This window comes from Bubalus kerabau, chromosome 20 (genome assembly GCF_029407905.1).
Source record: "Bubalus kerabau isolate K-KA32 ecotype Philippines breed swamp buffalo chromosome 20, PCC_UOA_SB_1v2, whole genome shotgun sequence".
In the NCBI taxonomy this organism is placed as follows: Eukaryota; Metazoa; Chordata; class Mammalia; order Artiodactyla; family Bovidae; genus Bubalus; species Bubalus kerabau.
In genome coordinates, this window is record NC_073643.1 from 11795719 (window position 1) to 11808597 (window position 12879).

The 12879-nt window shown below is 40.8% G+C and overlaps 1 non-coding gene across 1 annotated transcript; it reads left to right on the plus strand.

The window, feature by feature from the left end:
• The first annotated feature begins 457 nt into the window (after positions 1–457).
• LOC129635659 (U6 spliceosomal RNA) lies at positions 458–563 on the plus strand. Its single transcript, XR_008706415.1, has one exon. It is a non-coding gene; the product is annotated as a U6 spliceosomal RNA (small nuclear RNA).
• Positions 564–12879: the final 12316 nt, after the last annotated feature.

The window sequence follows — 12879 nt, forward strand, 5'->3', positions numbered from 1 at the left end:
GAAATGAGTCAGAAAAAGACAAATACCATATGACTTCATGCATGTGTGGAATATAAAAAAAGAAGAAAATTAATGAACAATAAAAACCAAAACAGACATATAGATACAGAGAATAGAGTGGTGGTTGCCAGATGAGGAGGGGGAGTGAGGTAGGGCAAATAAGTAAAGGGTACCAACTGTATGGTCAAGTATGGAAACTAAATTTTTGGTGATGAGCAAACTAAGATATATGGAGGTAGAAATATAGTGTTGTACACATGAAACTTATGTACCTCAATAACATATAAATCTTTTAAAAATCAGTGAATTTCTCCTCAATGAAAGGGAATGCTGGACAGTTCCAGAAATTTAAAAGAGCCTGCACCAAATTATAGCTGGGAAGTGTGTATGTGAAATTGTCATAAGAGCATTGGTTATAATTTAGAAGATTCTCACAAGTTTAAAAGAATGAGGACGAGTGCTTGCTTTGGCAGCATATATACTAAAGTTGGAACCATACGGGAAAATTAGCATGACTCCTGCACAAGGATGACATGCAAATTTGGAAAGCGTTCCATATTTTTATATAAAAATAGAGTCAAGGATCTACTGTATTGCACAGGGACTTCTACTCAACACTGTAATAAACTATTTGGGAAGAGTGAAAAAAAAGAACAGATATATCTCTATGTATCGGAGAAGGCAATGGCACCCCACTCCAGTACTCTTGCCTGGAAAATCCCATGGACGGAGGAGCCTGGAAGGCTGCAGTCCATGGGGTCGCTGAGGGTCGGACACGATTGAGCGACTTCACTTTCACTTTTCACTTTCATGCATTGGAGAAGGAAATGGCAACCCACTCCATTGTTCTTGCCTGGAGAATCCCAGGGACGGTGGAGCCTGGTGGGCTGCCGTCTATGGGGTCGCACAGAGTTGGACACGACTGAAGTGACTTAGAAGCAGCATCTCTATGTATAATTGAATCAAGTGGCAGGACAGCTGACACAAACACCACATTGTAAATCAACTATACTCCAGTATAAAATTTTTAAAAAAGAGTGAGGACGAGATCTCCAAGGCCCTTTCCAGCTCTGTAATCCTATTAAAAAATAAATACAAATGTTAGCAAAGCAAAACACAAAAAAAGAACAGTAAGTGGAAATGTAAGACCTCTTGAAGACCAGGCATGAAACTGGTACACTGCCATTTTCATCACATTGCTAATCCAAGTCAATGGAAAAGCCAACCCAGATTCAAGGGATAAGGAAGCAGATTTTGCTTCTTTTATAATATTTACTTTTTTTATTTTGGGGGATGCTCCAGGCATTAGTTGTGGTGTGTGAGATCCAGTTCCCTGACCAAGGATTGAACCAGGGCCCCCTGCATTGGGAACACAGAGTCTTAGCCACTGGACAGCCAGGGAAGTCTCAGATTCCACTTCTTGATGTGAGATGCTACAAACAATTTTGGTCATGTTTGCCATCTATTACAGTTACCTGAGGAAAGTGATCTGTCCCAACAAGAATAACCTACTATGTCCCTGTATTATTCAAGGTACCCAGACTCTAGAAGTGAGCCCACATCTGAAGATACATCAATTAAATAGCATAAAATAATTAAGTCCCAGACTTGGGATTTGGACTTGGCAGAACAAGGGCAGAACTGAGACCTTTAGCCATGATTTTCTTCACCCCTCAACTCAAAGAACAGCTCTTCCAAATTGTTATTCATATGCCCAAACCAAATATTACCAATTGCTTTCCTTTGAGCCTTCCTAGCAATCTACGGGTCATCTGCAGTTGTCCTTATCTTACCTGACTGTGTAGTAAAATCATTTTTCTGGTTTGAAACCCCAGTCTAAATTTAGGCTACTTGAGGACAGGCACTGCAACTTGACCATTACTACATCTCCTAAGCATCAGACACAGCAAGTACAATGGAATACACTTGTACTTTAAGACATTTGCATAGATATTTATAACTCGATTTGGTCTGTAGTTTGTGTTTTTTTTCTATTGTGCTATCTTTGGCAGAGTTTTTTAAAAATGTGTATCCACCTGATAAAAATAATTCAGAAACTTTCCTTTTTTGTACTTTAAATAATTCAAATATCATAAATTATGGGGCACATTCCTGTAGGCATCTTGGATTGAGAGTGTATGGCTTGCTGCTTCACCAGTCAGCTTAGTTACATCTTAGCCATTTTCTCATTGTGCATCATCTGCATTGTACCAAGCCCTTTCCACCACCCCCATGTATCTACATATTACAGGAACACAGAAATTGTCCATTTAGGGCAACAGAAGTCTCATGAACATCATGTTGCTGTGAATAGCAGGTGTCTGAAAGCTTCCATGTTCACTTTCAAGTTGGAATACAAATTAGAGAAAGAAAAAGAATGTCACAGGTGTTGGAGAGCATGCTATGCTCCACTGCTGAGTGAAAAACGCATTTGCTGAAAGCAAGCTGCCACCACTTATGAAAAGCTATCGGGGCTAGGAGTCCAATTAGAGAGGAAAAAAATCAATAGTGATTCACTTCCTTGTTAGAGGAATTGATTTTCCTGATAAAGTTCACAATATTCTTAGAGTTGGTCTTAATCATTTTCTGGGAAAATGGCAGAGCTCCAGCTCTCCCAAGTTGTATAGTTAAATTGAGATCAGTGGTTTAGCAGTGCAGGGAGTTACAAATCAATCTCATCAAAGAGGAAAATGCATCCCTCAGACAGAAAGTGAGCAAAAATACCAGCCAGACATCCCTCTCTCGCCAAATATTCAGATGTTTATTTTATCTCTTTTTAAAAATTTTAGGTAAGGACCATGATCTTCCAGTTTTCATTTGGACCTGAATGTCAAAATGGATATATGGTTTCATTTTTCTTGTTTTGATAAATAAAACTGTGCCCTTGGGTTTAGAAGACTTGTCTGTATTCCAGCTCCCTCTTGCTGGCCTCATGACCTTGAGAGAATCATTTCACTTCCCTGAATTGCTCTTCATCTTTAAAGAGAGATTGGATTTGCCGATGTGTGTGCCAGATGTATACGTGGCTATCAAACAATTATGTGTAATTCAGCAATTACTTGTAATTAAGCAATTACATATAGCAGACACTGGTCCAAGTGCATCAACTCTTTGAACCCTCACAACCACCCTGTGGAAAAGCTATCATTATCCCTCCATTTATAGACAAGGACACAGGGATGTAGAGAGGTTTAGGTAATTTGCCCAATCTTAATTCTTATTCAGGGCTACATGAAACACAGGGGCTTGATCACTGTTTCTAGAAAGGATTCTAGAACCAAATAAATTTGGGAAACACCACCTCCTATATTCTCCTTTTGGGAATTTGCATTTCATGTTAGTTAATGAAAGGTTCTGGGGAGTCCTGAAGCAGACACCAGTTTATCTTAGCATTTTTCAAGTAGTTTGGTTATAGAACTTTCTTTTTCATGCAATACCAGCAACATCCCAAAGGACAGTCAGCTAAGAATCGGAAAATATTTGAGTTCCAGTTCTAAATACAAGTTCTTAAGTGAACTTGAAAATCACTTAAATTTTACAAACCTCAGTTTCCATTAATAAGCTAGTGAAACACCCACTTCAGCAAAGCATTTATCAATACATGAATTAAATAAAATGCCATATGGGGAAGCTTTTTTGGTAAATAATGAAATATTAAACAAATGCTAGGTGTTATTTTCATTAATTCAATTCTTTGAACATGAAATATGAGAAATGGTTTTCCAACCAGAGACAACCCTTGTCACTCAATCATTTGTAAAACTCATTCCTTCTTTTTTTCCTTTAACCATGAAGTCTACTCCAAAGTTACTATCCAAACAGCAAAATAATTGAATCCCATTAAAGGCTTTTTCCTCTTATACTCATTTAACAAGAGTCTCTATTCAATCTTTGAATGATTGCTCTAAAAATTAATTCTATAAAATCCTATTTGAGACTGTTTTAAATTAAACGCAGAAACCTGGTATTGTTTCAACAAACTGATAAATACATTACCTGTGCATAACCACCTGTGTTCTAGAAATTCAGCACATCTCGTTTTTATTCTTGGTGCTTGTCATTTGTTTCCTACTGTTGATATCATGTTCTGTATCTCCTCTACATATTCTGAAACACTGCTATTTCGGCACTGTGTGTTGCATTAAAAATGAAATTCATCATGAGAAAGAGCCTCTAGATTCAAGGAATTTAATGATCAGAGTACCGTCAAGCAGAGTGTGTGTGTGTGTGTGTGTGTGTGTGTGTGTAGTTATTAAGTTCCCTACTTACAAACCTTCAAGTTGTGAACTTTCAAAGGTGTAAACATTCATTCACATGTCCAGTCACACAAGTTAGTTCCCTTGTCTGGCGCACATTGCCACGTGCACAACTCCTCTACAAGTGGTTGTGCTTCAGTGTACAGCACTATTTAGAGTGCAATAGTATAGAATCTTTACAGCAGCTTGGCCTGTGTCTCCTATTGCTAATGGTCCTTGAGGTCTACCTTCTCCCGCCTCCTCTCCCTCCTCCAGTCAGTAACTCCTCTTTCCTGTTCGCTGGATGCCAGCACCTGTATGCCAGCTGTTGTACTGTATCACTGTACTTTCCAAGGTACCACACTGCAAGATTGTGGCTTCCCTGATAGCTAAGTTGGTAAAGAATCTGCCTGCAGTGCAGGAGACCCTGGGTTGGTTCTCGGGTTGGGAAGACCTGCTGGAGAAGGGATCACCTACCCACTCCAGTATTCTTGGGTTTCCCTTGTGGCTTAGCTGGTAAAGAATCCGCCTGCAATGTGGGAGACCTGGGTTCAATGCCTGGGTTGGGAAGATCCCCTGGAGAAGGGAAAGGCTACCCACTCCAGTATTCTGGCCTGGAGAATTCCATGGACTGTGTAGTCCATGGGGTCACAAAGAGTCAGACATGACTAAGCGAATTTCACTTTCACTTTTTACTGCAAGATTAAAAATGTTTTCTTTATTTTTTGTTTTTATGTATTATTTGTGTGAGAAATATTATAAACCTATTACAGTACTTTAATAGTGGTTGTGTTACTTAGGTACCTAGGCTAATTTTGTTGGACTTAGAACAAATTGGACTCATGAATTCACTCTCGGAATAGAACTTGTTCATACAAACTATGGCCTGCACACCAAACCAAATCCTTCATCCTGTTTTTGTACAGTCCAGGAGTTAAGAAAAGCTTTTTTAATGGTTGAGAGGCTTGGAAAGAAATAAATACCATGACAAGTGAAAATTATATGAAATTCAAATTTCAGTGTCCTTAAGTTTCACTGGCATACAGTCACACCTGTTTGTTTACATATTATCTGCCATAAGGCAGCCTTCACAGCATAGCAGCAGAGTGAGTAGTTAGGGTAAGAGATGGTAAGGTTCACAAAACCTAAAACATTTACTGTTCTGCCCTTTATAAAAGAGTTTGCCAACCTCTGCTTTATGTTCAGTATTTTCACACAATGGGTTTTGCCTGAGAAAATATAGTTCCTCTACAGAAGACATCTGGGGACAGATTTGAAGAAATAAGCTTGGTTTGCTTTTTAACTTTACCTAATCTATAAAGAAGACTATGGTTTGGTAGAAATATCAGGGGGCTTTGGGCCTTGGTATAAACCTTGCCTTTGGTTTTCTTAGCTGTCTGTCCTTGGGTACACCATTTGAACATTCTCAATCTCAGTCTTCTTCTCTTTAAAACTGGACTCATGAATTTAGCCCAGTACCTACCACAAAGCAGTGTCCTGAAAAGTGTCAGTTTTCTCTCCCAGAGTCCCAGCAAGGGCCATGGGAAATGCATTACAAATGCCTTCCAGCAATCTGTTTTGCAGTCTAGACCACAAAGCAACTGAAAATTAAAGAGCTGAGCAGCCCCCAGCCTGCTCTCTGCAGCTTATTCACAGCACTTTTCAGGTCTACCTGACTGGAAAGTAATACATTTCAGGAAGACTGTTTAGTTTCGTCTTTCCTTCTTGTAAACAACCACCTGGCTACATGAGCTTCTCACTGGAGATGTGCTTCAATGTTCGACATCCAGCCCGGAGATAACCACTTCTCTTACCCTTCTAATGCTGTCTATCTTGGTCTCTGTAGTGCAGGACAGTGCTTCAGCCTCACCTTCACGTTCTATGAGTCTCTCAGTGGTGAAAATGTTCTTGAATAGTTGTTACTTGTTCTTATTGTGAGGAGGAGTGAGGTTAGGAACAACCTATGTCGTTAAATGTTGGTAACATCACTCCTCAGTTCCGTTCAGTTCAGTTCGGTCGCTCAGTCATGTCCGACTCTCTGCGACCCCATGAATCACAGCACGCCAGGCCTCCCTGTCCATCACCAACTCCCGGAGTTCACTCAAACTCACGTCCATCGAGTTGGTGATGCCATCCAGCCATCTCATCCTCTGTCGTCCCCTTCTCCTCCTGCTCCCAATCCCTCCCAGCATCAGAGTCTTTTCCAATGAGGCAACTCTTCACATGAGATGGCCAAAGTATTGGAGTTTCAGCTTTAGCATCAGTCCTTCCAATGAACACCCATGACTGATCTCCTTTAGAATGGACCTGTTGGATCTCCTTGCAGTCCAAGGGACTCTCAAGAGTCTTCTCCAACACCACAGTTTAAAAGCATCAATTCTTTGGCGCTCAGCTTTCTTGACAGTCCAACTCTCACATCCATACATGACTACCAAAAAAACCATAGCCTTGACTAGACGGACATTTGTTGGCAAAGTAATATCTCTGCTTTTCAATATACTATCTAGGTTGGTCATAACTTTCCTTCCAAGGAGTAAGCGTCTTTTAATTTTAATTGGCTCCAATCACCATCTGCAGTGATTTTGGAGCCCCCAAAAATAAAGTCTAACACTGTTTCCACTGTCTCCCCATCTATTTCCCATGAAGTGATGGGCCCAGATGCCATGATCTTAGTTTTCTAGTTTTCAAGAATCCTAGGGTTCTTGACTGACAGGTTTTCTTCCTCCAGCACTTTGAATACTGTTATTCCACTGCCTTCTGATCTCTATTATTTCTACTGAGAAGTCAGATGTTAATCTCATTGGGTTCCCTTGTTAATAATTTATCGTTTTTCTCCTGATGCTTTTCCAGATCTTGTCTTTGGGTTTCAGCATTTTGGCTATGATGTATCTATTTGTGTCTCTTTGCACATTTATTATACTTTAAGTTTGTTGAGCTTCCTAGATGTTTAAGTTAGTGTTTTTCCATAAATTTGGGATGTTTTCATCCCCATTATTTCATCAGTATTTTTTCTACTGTTTTCAACTTCCCTATTTCTGGTATTATCATATACATGTTGGCATACTTAATGCACTAGTGTTTCTCTGAGGCTCTGTTTATTTTTATTATTTTTTTCTCTTCTTCAGATTATATAATTTCTATTGCTTTATCCTCAAGTCTGCTAATTCTTCATTCTGACAGTTGAAATCTATTGTTGAGTCCCTCAAGTGAATTTTTTTTTCACTTACCCTACTTTTCAATTTAAGAAGCTTCACTTTGCCCTTTAATATGATTTGTCTCATTTTTGATATTTCCTGTTTGATGGAACATTATCATCCTACCATCTTTTACTCCTTTAAACATTCTTTTCTTTGGTTCTTTAACATATTTATAATGGCTACTTTGAAGTTTTTTTATATGACATCTGGTCCCTTTTAGAAGCAGTTTCCATTGCCTGCATTTTTATGATATATGGATCATATTTTCCTATTTCTTTGCTTTCCTTATAAATTTTGTTGGAAACTAGATATTTCTGATAAAATATTGTAACAACTGTAGCTGGATATCGGTACCCCTTCTTGAACCTATTATTATTATTTGATTTTTTATTTGTCTAGTGACTGACTGGATTATTTTAGTGAAGTCTGTCCCCCTTTAACACTATCCTCTGATGTTGGTCCTCAGTGAGGTGCAGTGTTGCCTGAAATAAGAATGGTTCAGTTAGGGATCTCTTTGACCATCTCTTTCCCTGACACACTCATGAACTTCATGTATGCCAGACACTCCCATACAGGGAATTTCACCTTTGCTTCTCCCTCGTTCTCTACGATTCTTCCTCCAGATATTGCCATGGCTTACTTTCTCATTTCACTCAGGTTTTGAGTCAAATGTTATTTCCAAATAAAAGCCTTCCCTGGCAAATCTATATATTAGTAGAATAGCAGCCCCTCTTTGGTTGCTTCCTGGTTTTATTTTTTCCCACAATATTTATACTGACTGGCATGATATTTCTTATTGTCCATATCATACCCTAAAATGTAAAATTTACAAAATGTGAATTTTGCCTCCTCCATTCACTGTTATATCAATTCTGGAGGCTAAGACAGTTCTTGGCACAAAGTAGGCCCTCTCCAAATTTTTGTTATTAAATTATTGAAAAACTAAATAAATACTGTGTTCCTATACTAGACACTAGAAGTGGAGGAAGTATACTCTAGGAATAAGACTAAGATAAGGAAATTTGAGAATGCAGAAACACCAAAGAAAGGCAGAAACACTTCTGCCTTCTTGGACTTGATCCTCTGTCTGTCTAAGGAAGTAATTCCTTATTCCTTTGCTTTAAAATTTCACAAATCTCAAGCTGCAAGGCAGAAGAGAGGAGGAACTGGTGAAGGAGGAGAAAGTAATTTGACTGTGTTTCATTTTCACAAGCACACTCTTTCTCAGGGTTAGGGAACTATATGCAAGGGCAAGTATCAGGGACCAGAGCCACCGAGGGGACAGTGTTACATGTATGTTTCCACAAAATGCTTACATGTAGCTAAGCAATAAGTCACTTCTCTGGTTCAACTCCTTTGAGGGTTCCTGCTCTTCCCCCAGAAAAAAACTCTTAGTATCATTGAAAATCCTTAATACCACTGAAAGATCCTATGGAATCTGGCCTGATTCCGCTCTGAGTGTATTTCGGGCCACCTGCTTCCCAACTTTACTGAACTCCCTTCCACTCCCCAGACGCTTCCTCAGCACCTTTACAGACACGATCCTGCAGGCTTCTAACTTCGCCCTTCAGGCATGGCCCAGATAACCTTAGTTCACCTTTCAGGTCCCAACTCAACCATTACTTCCACCAGGCCTCTTCTGACTTAAACTAAATAGTCTCTTGTATTATTAGGGTAAATCTAGCTGCTATGTATAGCAAACAGACTTCAGCACAAAAATGGCTCAAACCCAGTAGAACTGTGTGTCTCTCTCATGTAGCCATGCAAGGCAGGATCATTCAAGTACACAGGCTCATGTAGTTATCAACTCCTTCAACACGCAGCTTCCGAGATCACCATGATGACCTCCAGCCCAGGCAGCTGGATCAGAGTAAGAGCACAGAGGAATGTATATGGGTGGTTTTATGGGCCAAACTGAACATCAGCACACATCACATCTTTGCACATTCCATCATCAGTCACAGGGCCATGCCTGACTGCAAGAGAGATGGGGTAGTCGCGTCCTGCTGTATTCCCAGGAATAAGAGGAGAATATGGGTTTTGGCAAGGTAGCAGGTCCTGCCATAGGGCTCCCTTCTGCTCGCCTTCCATTATGCACTCCTGGGGCACCGGACAGTCCAGTGTCACAAAGCTCAGGGCACATGTTATATGTGAGACTTTTCAAGTCCATGAAGGCAGAAACTGGGTCTGCCTATTCTCCCTCTATATCCCTTAAAGCCTCAGCATTTAGTGGGCTTTTAATAAATATATTGAACTATGTGAAATTACTGCTTTGTTTGTCATAAAATGTCTAATATTAGCAATTTAGAAGAAGAGCCTTTAAGGCACACCTTTGACATACGGGTTGTTCAGCAGAGCACCTCCCATGGGTTAGTGGAAGGCTATAACACAGGACTCAAAGGTTTTCCAGCTTGAGTCTTTCCACTAATGCCTTGTTAGGTAATTCCAGTTTCTTACCAGGGAATCACTTGTAGAACAATGTGTTTTATGGACTAGCTGTGAGGTCATGCAGCCTGTGGGAATTTGGTGGAAGTGGGGAGCCACACAAGACCTCCACTCAGGTTGAGGAGAAAGCTTGGTCATGCATGTTAATGAATGACAGACTTTCAGTTCTGTCCCAATTAAGCAAACATTGGTTCCGCATCTACCGTGTGCCAGGCGCTAGGTCCAGAGCCAAGGACACAAAGATGATTACTTGCTTGGAGGAGCTTGTAGACTTACAAGGGGTTCACAGTCAGCTTGTTTTGGAAATATCCCTTCGGCACTTTTTCAGAAGAATGAGCAGGACAAGAAAAAGAAAAACCATCTGGGAGTTGGTTTTAATAGTTTAGGCGAGAGATGGTGTCCTGTATTGTTTTCCTTCACAGGTTTTTCTTTGTTTAACTTTTAGGGGGACAGAGGGTGGGAGGCGAGGTGGTCACAGGAAGGGTGAAGGGGCTGGAAAATCACAAATATGCAAAGACAGAATCATCCTTCACTTGCTAGTGAGGAAAGCTGCTGAGGTGCAGAAAGGGGCAACCGCCATGCTGATCATGTCCTGGGAAGGCATACTGTGTTTAGACAGCGCTTCAGCTGAGAAGTTACCTACCACTCTCCAATCCCTTAAAATACAGAATTCCGCCACTGAAATGGAGAAGAATTGGGATCCTCACAACCGTGCCAGAAACTGAGGCTGTGCAGCCTTTCCTGACATCCTTAATCCTTAGGCTGTACCTTCCTCCTTCCCAGTGTGGTGCTGGAGGAAGGGGATGGGAAGCCCACTCCAGGGCGTGTGCGTTCCGTCATTTGTCAGGCGGGAGCAGTCTTCTTGCTGGGTCTTTGCTGCTCTAGGCCTCTGAGTTAAAAATAGACTTTCCAAAGAAAGCTCCTGTTAGGTGGTCCTACCAAGGTAATTTACATTATCAGCTCCCAGCTTCAAGACTAATTTGGAACAGTCCCGCATTTGATGTGCTCCATTTCTTTTCAGGGGTGGCTGCTTTTTCACAACCAACTCCAAGGAAGTGCTCTCCCAAGTGATCTTAAATCTTGAAGCAGGAATTAGGATGGAGATTGGAGGAGGGTGGGTGGGTAGCACAGTTTAGGAGCCATGTAAACTCCAGTTGGATTCTCTGCACAGGACTCTCAAACTCTTCTGCCCACTTTTTTCCCTATGTTAAAGTTAAAATATCTGCCTGTGATATCATACTCCTCTATGCTTTCTACTAAACCCAGTAGCTCCAAAAGAAAGTGAAAGTGTTAGTTCATCAGTCATGTCCGACTCTTTGCGATTCCATGGAGCCACCAGACTCCTCTGTCCATGGGATTTTCCAGGCAGGAATACTGGGATGGGTTGCCATTCCCTTCTCCAGGGAATTTTCCCAACCCAGAGATCAAACCCTGGTCTCCGGCGTTGCTGGCATATTCTGAGCCACCAGGGAAGCCCCCTGTGACTCTGGGCAGGGGGGTCACAATTCTCTTTAATGTGCATGGCGTGGGTAGTCGCCTGCAGGATGTTCTGCCATTGTCACTCACGAGGAGGCTGAAAGCTTCAAAGCACAAAGCACAAAGATCCCTGAGGCAGTCCTCAAACTGAACGCATGTTCTACCTGGTCATTCTAAGCAGCATCAAGGAGCCCAAATCTGACACCTGTTTTCCTGGCTGCCCACGCAGTCCTGGGGATCGTGGCGGCATGTGTGAGTGCCTGAGTCCCGGCAGGAAAGAACAGGATCTTAGTGTGGATCCACAGAATGACCCCTTTCCGTGGCACGAGGTCTGACTTCTCTTACCAAAGAGCATATGTATAATTAGTCACATTATAAATAGAGCTTTCAAAGGCAATTTTATTATTTAGTCATTTTGACAACCACATGGGGGTGAATTAAATTGTAAAGACAAGGAAATGAAAACTCAGGAGAGTTCATTGTCTTGTCCCAGTTCAAACATTGCAAACATTGGACTACAGAAAATAAAATTGGTAATTATGTTGGTGACATTCAACATCTATTTGATAATATGTCTTCCCATTCAGAAATAAGACACCTCTCACCACGTATTAAAATCTCTAGTTTTGCCCTCTGTTTACTGCTTCAGCAGTTATAGACTAAGTGCCTAGTGTGTGTGTCAGGCACGTAGGAACTTTGGTGTTATTGCTGTATGTGTGTGGGTCTCCTGTATTGTAGGCAGATTCTTTACCACTAGGTCCACTATGTATATTCTTTTTATGTTCTTTTCTACTATGTTTTATCATAAGATATTGAATATAGTTCTCTGTGCTATACATTAGGACCTTGTTATTTATCCATTCTGTATATAAAAGCTCACATCTGCTAATCCCAACCTCCCACTCCATCTCTCCTCCAACCCCCTCCTCTGGGCAATCACCAGTCTGTTCTCTGTGTCCATGGTTCTGTTTCTGTTTCATAGATAGGTTCATTTGTGTCATAGTTTGGATCCCACATATAAGTGATATTGGCATTTGTCTTTTTCTGACTTATTTCACTTAGTATGATAATCTCTAGGTCCATCCATGTTGCTGCAAATGGCATTATTTCATTCTTTTTTATGACTGATGTGTATTCCATTCATATATGTGCCACATCTCCTTTATCCATTCATTTATTGATAGACATTTAGGTTGTTTCCGTGTCTTGGCTATTGTGAATAGTGCTGCTATGAACACAGGGGTGCATGGATCTTTTTGAATTAGTGTTTTGTCTGGATATATGCCCACTTGCTGGATCATATGGTAGCTCTACTTTTAGCTTTCTGAGGAACCTCCATACTGTTTTCCATAGTGGCTGCACCAACTAACATTCCCACCAACAGTATAAGCAGGTTCCTTTTTTCCACACTCTTTCCAGCATTTATTTGTAGATTTTTATTGGTGGCCATTCTGACCTGTGTGAGGTAATACCTCATTATGGTTTTGATTTGCATTTCTGCAATAATTAGCTATGTTGAGCATCTT